Genomic DNA, 13,515 nt, shown 5'->3' on the forward strand with positions numbered 1-13,515 from the left:
CGTCATTCGTTCTTTAGAGATACTCGAGAGGGTAGTCTAAGGATAGAATCTAGGCTTGGAAAAGTCAGATTAGAATTTAGGCTCAGGAGAGTTAGATTAGAACTGCTTAATCAAGAGATAGAAGCTTAGGAATAAGTTCTGTTTGCTATTAATGCATTGTATGCACCCTAGAGATAGGATATGATTGTATGTGGTCACTTTGTACCTGTGTGCATCTTGCATCATCGCATAGGAAAGAAGTAGAGACTTAGGAATAAGCTCTATAGACATCATCGCATACATCGCATGCGTCCTAAAACTACGAGCTATCGCATTTGTATTGGAAAATGAATTGTTGTCGAATATGTGTAGCATGATCGCATAGCTTGAACGCAATCTCAGGAAACACTAGCTAAAGACCTTCTCAACCCGTTCCTCCGCATACTCATTGTATCTTTCACATTATTAGCTCTTTTCTTAATTCCGCCGCATAAACTTTATACCTTAAAACAACAAATAAACCAACACATTGATTTATTTGTTATCGCAAAGTAATCGAAAAGTACCACTGCATACTGTTTCCTTAGTCCCTGTGTTCGACCCTGGGCTTACCAGGCAACTTAGTAGGGTTTATACTTGGATCTTGCTAAGAAACCTTGCATGCACAACGCATATTCCACCATCGCAATCTACACCATTATTTCATCGCATTGACAACACGCATCAAGTTTTTGGCGCCATTGCCGGGGACTACGACAATACATTATGCTAACGGTAACTTTTTTATTTTCTTTGCAGACTCTCCGTCTCTGTGCACTGCTTCTCCTTAGGTAAGAGAAGAAGCGGGCGTCGTATGAGCGAAGGACAAAATCCTGAGCCCATTTACAACCCAGAGATTAAGAGAACTTTCCAAAGAAGAAGAAGAGACAGCCGCCACCAACAACAACAACAAGAGAAAGATCCAGACATGGCGGAGCAACCAGAAGATAGAGCACCAAATGCAAATAATATCATGGTGAATCTCATCCTCTTGGCGAACGACCGCAATAGGCCCATCTGGGACTATGCGTTGCCCAACCTCTATGATTTCTCACCAGGAATCATGAGGCCAGCTCTTAATGGATCTAGATTCGAAATGAAACCGGTGATGTTGCAGATGATCCAAACTGTGGACAGTTTGGCAGTAGGCGTGGCGAGGATCCGCATGCCCACCTCCGGAGTTTCTTTGAGATCTGCAACACGTTTGTGTTCCCAAACATCTCCGCTGAGGAGTTTCGATTAACATTGTTTCCATTTTCGTTATGTGACCAGGCACGGAAATGGGCTTATTCTCTTGAACCAGGGGAGATTACATCATGGGAATAAGTAGCTGTGAAGTTTAAGAAGAAATACTTCCCCCCTACGGAGAACGCCAGAAGGAGGAAGCTAATCACTAATTTTGAACAGGATATTGACGAATCGCACAGTGACGCCTGGGCGAGGTTTAAGAGGTTGGTAAGAGATTGCCCGCATAACGGCTTACCAAATTGTTTATAGATGGAAATTTTCTACCACGAATTAAACCCTGCATCGTAGACGGCTGCCAATGCGGCAGCAGCTGGAGGTCTACTTGATAAAACATACGATGAGGCCAAGAATATACTTGATCGCATTTTTAAAAATCATGAAGACTGGAGAGAAAACGATCAAAGATTGAGGATCAAGAATAGTGACACGAATAAACGGGGCCATCGCATCCCTTCAGAACCAAATGACCGTGATCATGAATTTGATACAAGGAATCGCAATCAGTGGCCCAGGAATGCATAGTAGGCAAGTCAACGCAATCAACTAGACGATCGCAAGTTGTGCTACTTGCGGTGAAGGCCACCCAATGGAGGAATGCCTGAGAAACCCACAGTTAGTCTATTTTGTGAAGAAGAATCCGTTCTCCAACACGTACAACCCTGGGTGGAGAAACCACCCTAACTTCACGTGGAAAATTCAACAACAAAATTTTCAATCAGTTGTGCAAAAAGAAGAGCCACCAGAATTTTTTCCGCAAACAAACGGTCAAACGCAAAACCAAGCCAGCAGTTCGTAGGCGCCGCAATCTTCATCTTTAGAGAGTTTATTGAAGCAATATATTGAATAAAAGGAAACAGTGCTTCAAAATCAAGCGACATCTATCTGCAACCTGGAAATTCATATAAACCAGATTGCGGGCGAACTCAAGAATAGACCGCAAGGGGCATTGCCGAATTCAACAAAGCTCCTGCGCAACCCAGGGGGAATGGGAAAAGAGCAATTTCAAGTTGTGACGTTGCGTAGTGGAAAGACTGTGGTGGAGGAGAAGAAGGATCCTAACTGGACTGCCTCCATTATGCTGGAACCATAAATTGCGTTGACCCGAGAAGAAACAGAAGAAAAAGAGGCGATAGAACCGAAGATTGTGTCCACCTTGAAGCCGAAAGAACAAGGGACCGTGAGAACAGCTGCCACCATTCCCCCAGAGACTCAAAAAGAAGAAAAATGATGAGGTACAATATCAACACTTCTTGGACATGCTGAAACAGTTGCATATTAACATTCCGTTCACTGAGGCGATTGAACAGATGCCAACGTATGCGAAGTTTCTGAAGGACATAGTGACAAAGAAGAGAAGCACTAAGTTTGCAATGGTGGCATTGACGCAAAGTTCAAAATCCATAATTCCACCAAAAATGCACGACCCTGGAAGTTTCACAATACCCTACTCAATTAGAGGGTTATAATCAGTTAAGCGCTTTGCGATCTTTGGGCCAACATCAACTTGATGCCCCTTTCAATTTTCAAGCAGCTGAATGTGGGGCAGCAGGCGCCCACAACGGTGACTCTCCAATTAGCTAATAGATCCTTTGTGCATTCAGAAGGGAAGATGAAGAATGTTCTAGTTACGATCGACGAATTTATATTACCTGCAGACTTCATCATCCTGGACTACGAAGCAGACAAGGATGTACCCATCATCCTAGGGCGACCATTTTTGTCCACTGGTAGCGCTCAGATTGATGTGTACAAAGGAGAGATCACACTAAGCGTGAATGGACAGAAGCTCAGATTTGACATTATCCGAGCCATGAAATATCCTGAAGAAGAAGACCTCAATGAATCTGACGATGAACCAAGTTTGAATGAAGAAGAAAAGTCTGAAGATGAAAATGAAGATGAGGATGCGACCGCATCCATAGTAGCTTGCAATGCGATCACAGAAAAAAAAAACAAAGAAGATGAGATGATCGCATCCAAAGAAGACAAACCGATAACAAGTGAAGAAAGAAAAACAACAAAACCATCCTTGGAACAATCACCAACAATAGAGCTGAAGACCCTTCCAAACCACCTGAAGTATGTGTTTCTGGGGCAGAATGAAAAGCTACCTGTAATCATTTCCTTTGCAGTTAATGAAGATCAAGAAAATGCGTTGCTGAGCATCCTGAGAAAGCATGTAAAAACAATTGGCTGGACACTCGCAGACATTAGAGGAATCAGCCCCGCATACTATATGCATCGGATTCGTCTCGAGGACAATCACAAAGGATCGATCGAACATCAATGCAGACTCAACCTTGCAATGAAGGAGGTCGTAAAGAAGGAGATAATCAAGTGGTTAGATGCGGGAATTATCTATCCAATAGCCGACAGTACGTGGGTCAGCCCCATGCAATGCGTGCCAAAGAAATGAAGGATGGTGGTAGTCCCCAATGCAAATAACGAACTGATACCAATGAAGATCGTCACTGGATGGTGGATTTGCATGGACTACCGCAAACTAAATGCGGCGACAAAGAAGGATCATTTTCCTTTGCCTTTTATCGACCAGATGCTAGACTGCCTAGCTGGAAATGACTTCTACTACTTCTTGGATGGATATGCCGGCTATAACAAAATCGTGATTTCTCTTGAAGATCAAGAGAAAACCACATGCACCTGCCCGTATGGAACATTTACATTTCGATGTATGTCGTTCAGCTTATGCAATGCGTCGAGCACTTTCTAGAGGTGTATGATGGCCATCTTTTCTGAATATCTTGAAGATTCAATAGAAATTTTCATGGACGACTTCTCGGTGTATGGGCAAACATACGAAGTCTATCTCAACAATCTGGAGAAGATATTGAAAAGATGTGAAGAGACGAACCTCGTGCTAAATTGGGAGAAATGTCACTCATGATGAAGGAAGGTATTGTGCTTGGGCACAAGGTCTCCAAGGATGGACTGGATATGGACAAGGCGAAGATTGAGGCGATTGAAAAGCTTCCACCTTCAGTGAATGTGAAGGCTGTCAAGAGCTTCTTAGGACATGCTGGTTTTTATAGACGTTTTGTGAAATACTTTTCAAAGATTGCACGACCACTGAGTGCGTTGCTGGAGGTAGAAAGAAAGTTTGACTTTGATGATCAATGCCACAATGCATTCATGATACTGAAGAACACATTAACAATCGCACCTGTGTTGATCGCCCCGGACTGAACACAACCCTTTGAATAATGCACGATGCAAGCGGTTATGCGATGGGAGCAGTGCTGGTGCAAAAGAAAAAAACAATGCTACACCCTATCACATATGTAAGTAAAACCTTGAATCCTGCTCAAACAAATTACACCACCACAGAAAAAGAATTGCTTGCGGTGATATTTGCGTTGGAAAAATTCATAGCTTATTTGCTGGAAACTAAAGTACTCATTCACACTGACCACTCGGTGATAAAATATTTGATGACAAAGAAAGATGCGAAGCCGAGATTGATTAGATGGGTTCTCCTCCTCCAGGAATTCGATATGGAAATCATTGATTGCAAGGGAACAGAGAACTAGGTTGCGGACCAATTATCCACTTAGGAAATCTAGAAGTTGACCGCAACCAGTCAGAGATGAATGCAACTTTCCCAGATGAACAACTATTGAAAATTGAAGAATTACCATGGTATGCGGACGTGGTCAATTTTCTGTTGTGTGAAAAATTTCTTGAAGACTATTCAGCCCACCAAAAGAGGCGACTCAGACATGAATGCAAATCATATTATTGGGATGAGCCAAATCTCTATAAGAGAAGATCAGACTAGATTTTGCGCCTATGCATACCCAAGGCTGCTCACCAACGCTTACTATCACAATGCCATGACTCACCATATGGAGGGCACTTTGGAGGCCAACGCACAGCAGCCAAGGTGTTACAAAGTGGGTATTTTTGGCCAACATTATTCAAGGACGCAAGAGACTATGCGATTGAAATGCAACCAGTGCCAACGCACGGGAAACATTTCATGGAAGCATGTGATGCCCATGAACATCATCTTAGAATTGGAATTGTTCGACGTCTGGGGTATAGACTTCATGGGACCATTTCCACTATCAAATGGTCACAAATACATTATGTTAGTCGTCGACTACGTTTCCAAATGGGTAGAAGCGGTATCATGCACTGCAAGCGATGCGGCGACAATCTCCAGGTTTTTGAAGAAAAATATCTTCACTCGTTTTGGCACTCCACGTGTCATAATAAGTGATGAAGGCTCCCACTTTGTAATCACATCGTCAACAAGTTGCTACTCAAATATAATATCCTCCATAAAGTGGCCACCGCATACCACCCACAGACAAATGGTCAAGCTGAAGTGTCCAACCGAGAAATCAAGCTGATATTAGAGAAGGTGGTAAAACCTTCACAAAAAGATTGGGCAATGAAGCTGGACGATGCCCTGTGGGCATACAAGACCGCCTATAAGACACCTATAGGCATGTCCCCGTATGAGCTGGTGTTTGAAAAGGCATGTCATCTACCGCTTGAGCTGGAGCATAAAGCAATGTGGGCGGTGAAAAATCTTAGTATCGACTTGAAGGTGGCAGGGGAAGCAAGGAAACTTCGGTTGGTCGAGCTTGATGAATGGAGAACGCAAGCTTATGAGAATGCCAAAATTTACAAAGAGCGCGCAAAACGTTGGCATGACAAATAGCTATTCGAGAAGAATCTCCACGTCAGACAAAAGGTCTTACTTTTCAATTCGCAGCTACGGCTCTTTCTCGACAAATTAAAGTCACGTTGGTCCGGACCCTTTATAATCAAAGAAGTATTCCCGCATGGTGCGGTCGAACTGACTAATGAGGAAGGGACCCACGCATTTAAGGTTAACTGACAAAGAGTCAAGATATATTGCGGAGGTGATTTTCCTCGGGAAAAGACCTCTGTAGACCTGAGAAATCCTGAATGAAGAAAAAATCGAGCGGCCCTTGCATTGTTATGTGACAGAAACTCATCAGGGGCGCAAGTCTTTTGGAATATCTGTTTTTTCCTATCAATGATTCATGAACTTTCATTACCCTTCTTTTATCTGATATTGTATATTTGTCTTTATAATATAAAAAAAAAAAAAAGGAAGAAAAATTTCTTTTTAACTTTGTTTTTTTATTTGACCCTCTCAATGTTTTCGTTGCAACGATCATGGTGAACGATTGCGGAGGAGCTACACGAAAGACGCAACTACCTTATTCCGCCACCGTAATCGAAGAGAGCAGTTCACCGCAAAGAATGATGTATTCACAAATAATGTGGGCGACAGAGCAAATTTGGGGGTTGTATCTTTCCTTGACTTTGTTTATTCTAAATTTTTCTCTATCGCATATCATTTTAACTTTGATAATTTTATCATCGCATCCTCTTTAGTCGGCACAATCATTACACATTGATTAATTTAGTAAGTCACCGCATTATTTCTCTTTGTCAATTATGATTTTAATGATGAAACACATGCCTCTATTTTTTTCGTATATACTAGAGTCAACTTAATTTTATGACAGTTAACTCATGAAATAATTCTAGAAGTTAGTGGTCCACCAGCTTTCTTTCAAACTGACTTTTACGTAATTTCCTAAGAGCATCACATGACTTCTTTCAATCTTTCAGCAATGAGGACATTGTTGCGTTTAAATTTTGGGGTGCGGTATTCTTTTTCAACCTTGCTATTTTTATGCATAAAAAAAATCTTAACGTTGCGATCGGATCCTACTCATAGTTGGATGTCCACATGTCACACGTAGGGGCAAGCTAAAATGAAGGTAGGAATCGTGATCAACGCATAAATAAAATGATCGCAACTCCGCTGCCATATGGGCATGAGTTTAGACTGAGAAAGAGCGCCTTGCTCGTAGTTGGATGTCCACATGACACACGTGGGGGCAAGCCAAAACGAAGTCTAGGCACTTGGTTCAGTGCAAGGTCATAGAAAAAAAAATATCTAAAATACGCAAGGATAAAAATCATTTGAAAATATCCCTGTTGAAAAAGTTTTTTTTATATGAAATAAATCATGTGATGCCCTGGAAACAAGTAAAGTTTTTTTTAAGATTAAACTTGCAGTCCCTAAATTTTAGAAATATTTTAAAAAGAGACCCGAATAAGAATTAAGGAGATTTTGGTACATAGGATTTGAATAAGAAAACCTTGAGAAACCTAGGAAAGTAAAAGACAGCCGACTTTCTAAAGAAAATTTTTAGTCTATGCTTAAGGACAAGTATTGTTTTAAATTTGGGGGTGTGATAATGGGCAGAAATGCACATTATTACTGCAAAGATATAAAACAATGAAGGATTGTGACGGTAAAAATATATAAAATTGCGTCCAAAAGCAACTTAGTAGGGTTTATACTTGGATCTTGCTAAGAAAACTTGCATGCACAATGCATATTCCACCATCGCATTCTACACCATTATTTCATTGCATTAACAACACTCATCACCATATCCTTAAGGGTTCTATTTTGGCTTTCCGCCACACCACATGCTGAGTTTCTCTGACATAGTGTATTGCAAGACAATTTGACATTCCTCTAAGTATTTAGCGAAGGGCCATGGATGTTATTCATCCGATTTATCATATCTGTTGAAGTATTCACTACCACGATCAGACTTGACATCTTTAATTTTCTTTCCAAGTTGATGTTCAACGTCAACTTTGAAAGACTTGAAAACGTCCAAAGATTGAGACTTTTCATATATTAAATATAGGTGCTTGTATCTTGAATAGTCGTTTATGAACGAAATAAAATATTGTTTTCTGTTCCAAAAAATCGTAGGAAATGGGCCACAAATGTCTGTATGTATTAGGTTTAAGACATCTGATCATCTGTTGGCACCTAATTTTCTTATCTTTGTCTATTTACCCTTAATACATTCCATACAAACTTAAAAGTTACTTAAATTAAGGGAATCAAGAATTCCATCTGACATAAGTCTCTAAATTCACTATTTAGAGATGTGACCTAAAGCTTGCACCATTAAATAGTGCAATTCTAATTTAATTTATGCTTTATACCACATGAATTAGATAACAGGATCTTGTTAGATGAAGCAAAATAATCAAGCATATATAGATTATCAATTATAGAACCGGTACCAATAAGCTTGAAATTTTGAAAGAGACTAACTTTATTATTTCCAAAAGAACAAGAAAAACCAAATTTATCCAAATTAGAAATAGAAACTAAATTCTACCTAAATGACAGTACAATGATAGTAGAAATTTTGGTGTCGCTCACAAACCCTTGCTATACAAATAAAATTTATAAACCACCAAACTAACTACCTATACTAACTAGTAGTACAAGCAGCAAGTCTGGGGTCTAACCTCAGGGAAGCGCAAAAAATTAGTTCCTTCAGTTAAAGAGATAAATTGGGGGGTTGGTGTGGATAAGATAAAGGAACGTGCATAAAAGAAATAAAGTGTAAGAAAATCAAAGATAGCAATGCAATTAAAGAAACAATCTAGCTTAAGGGAATCGGAATTGGCCAATGTAATTTTTGTTCATTGAGTTATTTAAATGCAATTTAGTTTCTTGAATATACCTAGCCCAATTGATTGAAATCCCAATCAATGGTCCTAATTACCGAATTAATCAACATGCTTTGAAAACGAATCCGCTCCATACAAATTAACTAATCGCATTAAGTTCTAGGGATAACACTAGGATGAGTGTTTTACTTCCAATGTCTAATCAAATATTCAATATGGTTTTTCTCTAGGTTGATAGGAGCAATCCTTTTTGCCTAACTAAACTATTTCTTCCAACGGGATTAACCTATAAATATTTGTCAGATATTACAAGGTAATCACAAAGCATTAGAGTCGCACGAAAAATTATTGGGCGTCAATTAAAATCATGCAATTCATAAATCAAAAAGTTCAAATTAAAACCCATAAACAAGAACAAAAAGATTGCATTCCAACAAAACTTCCAAAAAACTACATTGTTCCAAATTCTCCTAAACTAGAAAATAGCTAGAACTTACCTTACCATTGAGATGAAGAAGACAAATCCTGACATTGTTCCATTAGTTACATGAGATGAGAAGAAAAATAGAGAAAAATATTAGTGGAGAGGTAAGAAAAGTGTAAAAATCAGCTGGAGGTCGATTGTGGGTCAATCCCCTCGCACTAAAATGTGAAGGATTGTATTTATAGAAAATACTATAGCGTCGCGACGCTGCTATTCTCTATAGCGTGTGTCCGCTTCAATTTGTAGCATTGTGATGCCACTTGTAGCATCGTGTCACTGTCTTGTTCTTCACGGAATGGGTAGTTATTGCCTTATATCATCGCGCAACGCTTGTTTGAGCATTGCGACGCTCCGTCTAGGGGTGTTTTCATCCATTCACGTCCTCTTGAAGCCCGATTGCTCAAATTAGCTTCTAATTGCTCCAAATTAACCTCAAATAGCTCATAACGACTGATTCTACCTCCAAGATGCTCAATACATGTAAAATCACTAAATAAACACATTAAACATAGTAACGATCGAGAATTAAGAAGAGAAAAATAGCACATTTTCAGTGCTATCAAACACGCCCAACTTAATTCTTGATCGTCCTCAAGCAAGGTAAAATCACACATTCACACAAAATTATGCTTGCTCAATCACAAGGGTTGTTACTCTAGTCTCAATAGTCTATAAGAATGAGATTTGCAATAAAAAATGAAATCCGATTATAATCAATCAATGAAGCACATTTAAAAATAATTATCAACTCTTCATGCGTGCGTGAATTCAAGAGCCAAGCTTCCTAGACTCAACTTTGTAATAACTCACTTAAGAAAACCAAACTTTTATTTATTTATTTATTTATTTATTTATTTATTTATTTATTTATTTATTTATTTATTATTATTATTATTATTATTATTATTATTATTATTATTATATTTACTTTACACAAAGAGGAAACCTTATCTAGACACATCACCTTCATTTTGGCTTGCCCACACGGGTGTCATGCGAGTCGTCCAACTACGAGCAATGTCTCCTAACAAGATGCCGAAGCTTACTCATTCCTTGGGGTATTTTAGCTCAGAGGGAAACTACGGGTGTCATAGCCACCTCAGGTTAATCATAACCCAAGAAAGAGGAGTAATCCTCTTTAAAAATAACATACAAACTTGTTTTTACTTTACAACACACTCCACCTTTTACAAACTTACTTTTTACATACTCTACACTTGGCTTTTACACTACAAAACAAGAGTTTGGCAAAAACTTAGGCATGCATGACTAGGTTGAGCTTTCAGTCACTTAACACGTATCACCAAGGCCTTTCGGTTTGACAACGAAAATATAAGCCCCATAATACGACTCTAAGTATGCAAGTCCTAATTTCATTGGAAAAGAGACTTAAAGATGCATGAGAGATAAGAAAATTTTTTAAAACGGGCTAAAAATCATGATTATGTTCTTTAAACATAGTTTCATGTAAACCTAATCATAAAAAGGGTGTGTCATCAACTACTTCATCATAACAAACCAAGCAAAAGAGCAAGCAAACAAATTAAGCACGTAAACATCGTCTGAGCACAACGCTCAAGGACCCCATCAATTACAATATACCTCACCCCCAACTTAAAATGATACATTGTCCCCAATGTATCTCTAATCTAAGCCCAATAAAAAAATAAAATAGTCAAGGGAAAAAAAAAACCTCCCATGATGACGTTTCTGCACACAGGATGGTGGTAAAGGGTTGCGTTAAATTGATCTTCTTCTTCTTTAAGGTAGAGGGACAGAAAGCCTACAAAAGAAAAACAAGAAGTTAAACTATGAAGCAGTAAAGAAAAGTAATAAATTTTATCACTTGACTCCCTCCAAGAAGGGAAAATTTTGAACGTCAATTGCTCACGTGATCTGTCCCCTGTCAAGGCATAAAGAAATTCTTGATTTCTCTGGTCCCTTCTTGGATGAGTCGATATAGCACGACAAGGCTATAAGGTTTCTCATCTTCAAGAGAACCAGACAGGTCGAAATTTGGTTTTTTAGAATATGGCAAAAAAGGTGAAAAGAAAGAATCAAAAGACTCAAGGATTGATTCAACTAAAAATAAAGACTCTGACTCAACTGTCTCGACTGACTCATGAGGCGAAGGTGAGCAAAATTAAAAAATGAGATGAATACCAGTACAAAGAATAGGACGAGGCTTGGGAGCCTCTGACTCTTTTACCTGGGATTCTTCCAAATTAAGCCCATACTCATACTTAACCATACAAAATGGCAAGCATGGAGTGACGACCTCATCATCACTGGAGTAGTAGTACTCAGCAAAGAACTCGGCCTCTGAGGTACAGACGATGGACTACTCTGATGTGCTCTCCAGTTTCTGCATGGTCTCCGTCAGCTGAACAACATGAGTGATCAATCCTTGCTGCTGAGCTTGAAGATCCTGTTAAGACTGAAAAGAACTATTAGCAATTTCAGAAATTGAAAATTTCAACTTCATACTTGGGCACGAATCTCTAGAAAGCAGTTTCTGCTCCTCCACCGTGTCAACAGGGACTACCTCAAACCTCTGAGTCTCTGGAAAATCAAATGAATGGTCTGGCAATGGCTCGTCTGGCCTCCCAACTGAAGTTGTAAGTCGAGCAACAAGGTCACTTAGACTCTGCAAATTAGTCCTATCCTTTACCCTGGGGCAAAGACTCTTCTACTGGATGCGCTCGAACTCTTGCTGCCTACGGAGGTTGTTCTGCTTAAACTTGATCTGTCAGCAAACTCCATAACAAAAGCCTCTAAAGACATACCTGACCCTAAAGACTGAGCATGAGTCGACTGGTGTGGTTCTTTGAAATCTTTGCCGCCAAAGCTCTGTTGCCATCTTGAGTATCCATTGTCAAAAGACTCCTCCCAAAAAGAATGGTGAGGTTCGTAATCCCAAGGATCATAATACCCCTCCTCGGTGAATCCACACGATGCTAGCATCCACTGCAATCTCGGGCATGCTTGCGATGCCCCTCGAGTTGACAACTCATGCACACCTCTACTTGCTGTGATCTTCTTCTCACCAAGTGGCCAACCAAGGAAGTAAAATCGGCAAGCTTGTGGCGAAGGCCACTTACCTCGTCATCAAAATTTGCAACTTGACCTTTGGCCATCGAAGACTGATTCAGAAATCCTACATGCTCAACTGACACAAAAACAAAACAAAACAAATCAAAGCAAAAGAAACTTTAACTAAAAACTAACTAAGAAGAACTAATTGGCTTCCTCGGTAACAACGTCAATTTGATAGCAGGAATTTTGGTGTCGCTCCAAAACCCTTGCTATACAAATAAAATTTATAAATCACCAAACTAACTACTTATACTAACTAGTAGTATAAGCGGCAAGTCTAGGGTCGAACCTTAGGGAAGCGTGGAAGATTAGTTCCTTGAAGCACGTTTTCAATTAAAAAGATAAATTTGGGGGGCTTGGTATGGATAAGATAAAGGAAAGTGCATAAAAGAAATAAACTGCAAGAAAATAAAAGATAGCAATGCAATTAAAGAAACGATCTAGCTTAAGGGAATCAAAATTGGCGAATGTAATTTTTGTTCATCGAGTTATTTAAATGAAATTTAGTTTCTTGAATATGCCTAGCCCAATTGATTGAAATCCCAATCAATGGTCCTAATTACCGAATTAACCAACATGCATCGAAAACGAATCCGCTCCATACAAATTAACTAATCGCATTAAGTTCTACAGATAACGCTAGGATGAGTGTTCGACTTCCAACATCAAATCAAACATTCAATATGGTTATTCTCTACGTTGATAGGAGTAATCCTTTTTGCCTAACTAACCTAATGCTTCCAATGGGATTAACTTATAAATATTTGTCAGATATTACAAGGTAATCATAAAGCACTAGAGTCGCACGACAAATTATTGGGCGTCAATCAATAATTAAAATCATGCAATTCATAAATCACAAAGTTCAGATTAAAACCCATAAACAAGAACAAAAAGATTGCATTCCAATAAAACTCCTAAAAAACTACATTGTTCCAAATTCCCCTAAACTAGAAAATAGCTAGAACTTACCTTCCCATTGAGATGAAGAAGAAAAATCCCGATATCATTCCATTAGTTACATGAGATGAGAAGAAAAACGGAGAAAAATAAAAGTGGAGAGGTAAGAAAAGGGTAAAAATCGGTTGGAGGCCGATTATGGGTCGATCCCCCCGCCCTAAAATGCGAAGAATTGTATTTATATAAAATAT

At 39.2% G+C, this 13,515-nt stretch overlaps 1 non-coding gene across 1 annotated transcript; it reads right to left on the reverse strand.

Annotated features, from left to right (window-relative positions):
* Positions 1-1,392: 1,392 nt before the first annotated feature.
* LOC120092232 (small nucleolar RNA R71) lies at positions 1,393-1,499 on the reverse strand. Its single transcript, XR_005485944.1, has one exon. It is a non-coding gene; the product is annotated as a small nucleolar RNA R71 (small nucleolar RNA).
* Between the last annotated feature and the right edge of the window lie 12,016 nt (positions 1,500-13,515).

The sequence above is a fragment of the Benincasa hispida genome, chromosome 11 (genome assembly GCF_027475165.1).
Source record: "Benincasa hispida cultivar pf3 chromosome 11, pf3_genome.v1.1, whole genome shotgun sequence".
NCBI classification, from domain to species: Eukaryota; Viridiplantae; Streptophyta; class Magnoliopsida; order Cucurbitales; family Cucurbitaceae; genus Benincasa; species Benincasa hispida.